At 39.2% G+C, this 4,748-nt stretch overlaps 1 long non-coding RNA gene across 2 annotated transcripts; it reads left to right on the top strand.

The window, feature by feature from the left end:
• The first annotated feature begins 841 nt into the window (after window positions 1-841).
• On the top strand, window positions 842-2,576 carry LOC147015965 (uncharacterized). Of its 2 annotated transcripts, XR_015050140.1 has the most exons (4): window positions 842-1,360; window positions 1,491-1,919; window positions 2,017-2,211; window positions 2,309-2,576. It is a non-coding gene; the product is annotated as an uncharacterized LOC147015965 (long non-coding RNA). The 2 variants fall into 2 exon arrangements; XR_015050139.1 differs by lacking the exon at window positions 842-1,360 and having other exon boundaries at window positions 1,405-1,919.
• The last annotated feature ends 2,172 nt before the right edge of the window (window positions 2,577-4,748 follow it).

The following is a 4,748-nucleotide window of genomic DNA, read 5'->3' on the forward strand; positions in this document are numbered from 1 at the left end:
TATTCATGTCTCCGCAGGTTGTGAGCCGGAGGTCAATAGACGTCTGGGTCGGGCCTGGGGAGTCATGGATTCACTGGATCATGGGGTGTGGCGCTGCCGGTACCTGTGCGGGAGGACGAAAGTCTGAGTCTTCAGGTCCTTGGTACTTCCAGTCTTGCTCTATGGGTGCGAGACTTGGACTTTGACCAAGGATCTGAGACGGAGACTTAATTCCTTTGGTACCAGGTCTCTTCGGAGAATCCTTGGCTATCGCTGGTCGGATTTTGTGTCCAACGAGCGGTTGCTGAGAGAGACTCGGATGAGATTTGTTACCTGCATAGTCCGTGAGCGTCAGCTGCGGCTGTATGGACATGTGGCTCGTTTTCCTGACGCTGATCCTGCTCACCAGATTCTCTCAGCGAGGGAGTCTCATGAGTGGGAGGCCAGTGGGCCGACCACGTGCCTCATGGTTGCAGCAGGTTTACCATCATCTCAAGGAGATGGGGATGGGCCTGGCATCTGCCTGGGGGATGGCCAGACGGAGGCCCCTGGAGTACCGGCGGAAAGTGGACGCAGCGACGCGCTGTTCTGGCACATGCTCCCATACCTGACCTGACCTCTTCTTTTCCCCTTCTGAATGGGTAGCTCACTGTGTCACATCCACACAACACATATGTGCACAGAAGTGTAGCTGCGACATCAAGAGGATTTTCTGGTACTTCTTGCTCAACACTTCTACCAGCTCATGAATAGGTAGGTATTGATTCTGCCGTTGTATCCAGAGTTCTTGCAATGTGTTCAAGCAGCAGAAGTGATATATACACAGCATAATTATGTCTGTATCTGTTAGTAGGGTAAGAATACTGATTCTGGCTCACTTTTCCCCATGTAAATGAATGGGGGATTTTCAGCGATTCATAATTTTTTTCCCTAAAAATAAACCCCCCTTTTTATCCCAAGGTATATTTATTTGTCTCCCCTTTTAACTTGGAGGTTGAACCTCATTGAATTGAACACCTGGGGGTTGAACAGCTCACTCATTGAACCTATAAAGATTTGTTCATTCTCAAATTCCTTCAATAGTTTAATTTTCTTTGCACAATAATCCCCATCTAAAATATTGACAAACAAAACATTTGAATCTTTATATTTTTTAAGATATCCCTTTTGTGCCATTACGAAATGATAAACTTCTCTTAATGCTCTTGTTTGACCACCTCCTGAGCCACAGGTTATTTTTTGTTAAGCCCCGCCCACTTTTCTTTAAGCCCCGCCCACTTTTGTTAAGCCCCGCCCACTTTCCACAAGGTATTCAATAAGCCCCGCCCACTTTTCTTTAAGCCCCGCCCACTTTTGCTAAGCTCCGCCCACTTTTCATAAGGTATTTTTTCCTAAGCCCCGCCCACTTTTACTAAGCCCCGCCCACTTTTGCTGAGCTCCGCCCACTTTTCATAAGGTATTTTTTCCTAAGCCCCGCCCACTTTTGCTAAGCTCCGCCCACTTTTCATAAGGTATTTTTCTAAGCCACGCCCACTTTTCCTAAGCCCCGCCCACTTTTGCTAAGCTCCGCCCACTTTTCATAAGGTATTTTTTCTAAGCCACGCCCACTTTTCCTAAGCTCCGCCTACTTTTGCTAAGCCCCGCCCACTCTTACATCATTTCCAGTTCATCTCTGACTCACAAAGAAATCACTAGAAAATTACAGGATGTTATGGTTTTGAAAAATTTCCCAATGAAGGCTTGCCTCGGCTTGCCCAGGGAATTTCCAAAGGAAACCACACCCACCAGTCTTTCTCTATAAAAGCTTCAAACCCAGGCTCCATTTTAAACATTTGTTTTTGCTGGCAATGGTGTTTTGTGTGCTTGTCTCAAACTCTCTGTCTTCTATGGAACTAAACCTTCAAGTTGATGAACTGGATTCAAACCTCTTATCTATTGAGGTAAGATTTTTTATTTTCCTATTTTCAAACTTTGATTGAAGCATACTCATTTAATAATTAAATAACTTAATTAATACATTATTATTTTCTCTCACAGGAAATTGTGTCTGAAATACGAAATGAAAATACTGCTTTTGCTACAACTTGGAGGGAAATTGTTGGCTTGGTTGAAGACCTTATGAGCGACCAAGACCTTGAGTGGGATGACTTTGGTGTTCCTTGGAACTCTCTGTCTTGTATGGAACTAAACCTTCAAGTTGATGAACTGGATTCAAACCTCTTATCTATTGAGGTAAGATTTTTTATTTTCCTATTTTCAAACTTTGATTGAAGCATACTCATTTAATAATTAAATAACTTAATTAATACATTATTATTTTCTCTCACAGGAAATTGTGTCTGAAATACGAAATGAAAATACTGCTTTTGCTACAACTTGGGGCGAAATTGTTGGCTTGGTTGAAGACCTTATGAGCGACCAAGACCCACAGAACGAGTTCGTCCTTGATGACCCAACCAAAGAGTTATACCTTGGAGACCAGCAAAATCCTGAAAAAGAGTTTTACAGCAATAGTACTCATTGTGAGTTATCAAGACAATACCCACTGAACAAGTTATACCTTGATGAGCCAGAATACAAGTTTTACCTTGGAGACTCACAAATTTTGAAAAAATCAGTAAATGAGTTCTGCCTTGATGGTTTAAATAACTACCTTGGAGACTCAGGAAAAGGGTTCTGCCAAGATGGTTCTAAATATGGGGCCTACCTTGGAGACTCACAAATTTTGAAAAATCAGTAAATGAGTTCTGCCTTGATGGTTTAAATAACTACCTTGGAGACTCAGGAAAAGGGTTCTGCCAAGATGGTTCTAAATATGGGGTCTACCTTGGAGACTCACAAATTTTGAAAAAATCAGTAAATGAGTTCTGCCTTGATGGTTTAAATAACTACCTTGGAGACTCAGGAAAAGGGTTCTGCCAAGATGGTTCTAAATATGGGTCCTACCTTGGAGACTCACAAATTTTGAAAAAATCAGTAAATGAGTTATCCTTAAGAGACTTTGTAAGTTGGTTTTACTTTGAATACTTGAAATGTGGGTTCTGGATTGATAACTCACAATGTGATACATATCTTGGAAACTCAACGGGAATGTGGTTATACCTTGAAGACTTGGAAAGTTGGGTTTATGTTGGACACTTGAAACTTTTTTGGGGGCTTTTATTTATTTATTTATTTATTTATTATTATTATTATTTTATTTATTTATATTTTGGAGACTTTTGGAGTTGCTATCACTCTTTGGGATCTAAACCTATCGATGTAGTTCTTTGTCGGATGGTGCTTGATGGGAGCAAGATCAAGAAAGTTCTGGGAAGAAAGTGCAGGCTTACTCCCCCTTTTTACGTCATCAAACCTGAAAGCCTTAAAAGACAGAATTGGAAGAAGAAAAAAAAACGTAAAAATATATATATATATATATATATATATATATATATATATATATATATATATATATATATATATATATATATATATATATATATATGTGGAAATCTCATTTTGAAAAAGACATTGTGTTGGGCGAGGATTGAGTTGGGGTTGAGATTTTGAATGTGAGGGTTGGGGTTGAGATTTTGAATGTGAGGGTTGGGACACACACACACATACACATCAACAAACAAAAGTTAAGCCTTAACTATTCAGTTGAGGATTCTGTGTTTGGGGTTCACAGATCTAAGAACGTCCCCCTTGACACACATTATATACTGTTATACACCTCGGACTTGGCCCTCGAGTGTCCACAACGGTGTATAGTAGGAGGGAGTGAAGCGCCAACCTATTGCTCCCATTACACACACACACACATCAACAAACAAAAGTTAAGCCTTGACTATTCAGTTGAGGATTCTGTGTTTGGGGTTCACAGATCTAAGAACGTCCCCCTTGACACACATTATATACTGTTATACACCTCGGACTTGGCCCTCGAGTGTCCACAAAGGTGTATTATCTGCTTAGTTTTGTCTTTTGTAATTCCTGTGAATAAAATGAACCTAAAATCTCTTCCCCTTCCAAATCATATATTTTATAAGTCCAAGGAACTGTATCTATTACATCAACAATTTTAAAAAGTTCTTTCGTCCATCGTTCAGTAAAACCCTTTTCAAAATGAGATTTCCACCTATATATTCTTACGATATCACCAACTTTGAACTTAGGTTTTCTGACATTAATCTCTTTTTCATATTTTAATTTTGTAAATGTTTCTGATGGCTTCATATTCGTTGACGTGTGAATCGTGTCATGATACTTATCCACAATATCCTGAATAAAAGATGACCATTGTTGTGAACCGAGTTGTGTGAATTTTTTATATAGTCTCTCTTTTAAGGTACGATTAAAACGTTCAACAACAACTGCCTTCCCTTCATTAAAGGTACTGTATAATGTAATACTGTTATTTTTAGAAAATTCATAAATGTCTTGTTATAAAACTCTCTACCCTCATCAGTCCACAATTTCTTAGGTTTTCTCTTACTTTTATTAAATATCTGTTGAAAAGCTAACATAAGAGTATTACCTGTTTTGTTTTTTAAAGGGACAACCCACGCATATCTACTCCTCAAATCAATAACGGTTAAAGCATACTTGTACCCCTTATCATTATTGAGTTCAATCAAATCAGCAGACCAGATATAATCAACTTCCTTGGAATAAACTTTCCTTCTCTGAAACTTTGTGAATATTGGTTTATGTAATTCATCAGCTAATTGCTCTTCAGTCTTAATGGCATCATTAGAGCCTATAAGTTTTTGAATTTCCAAGTC

Source organism: Eptatretus burgeri, chromosome 12 (genome assembly GCF_056783735.1).
Source record: "Eptatretus burgeri isolate ZD-2024b chromosome 12, Ebu_testis_v1, whole genome shotgun sequence".
Taxonomy (NCBI): Eukaryota; Metazoa; Chordata; class Myxini; order Myxiniformes; family Myxinidae; genus Eptatretus; species Eptatretus burgeri.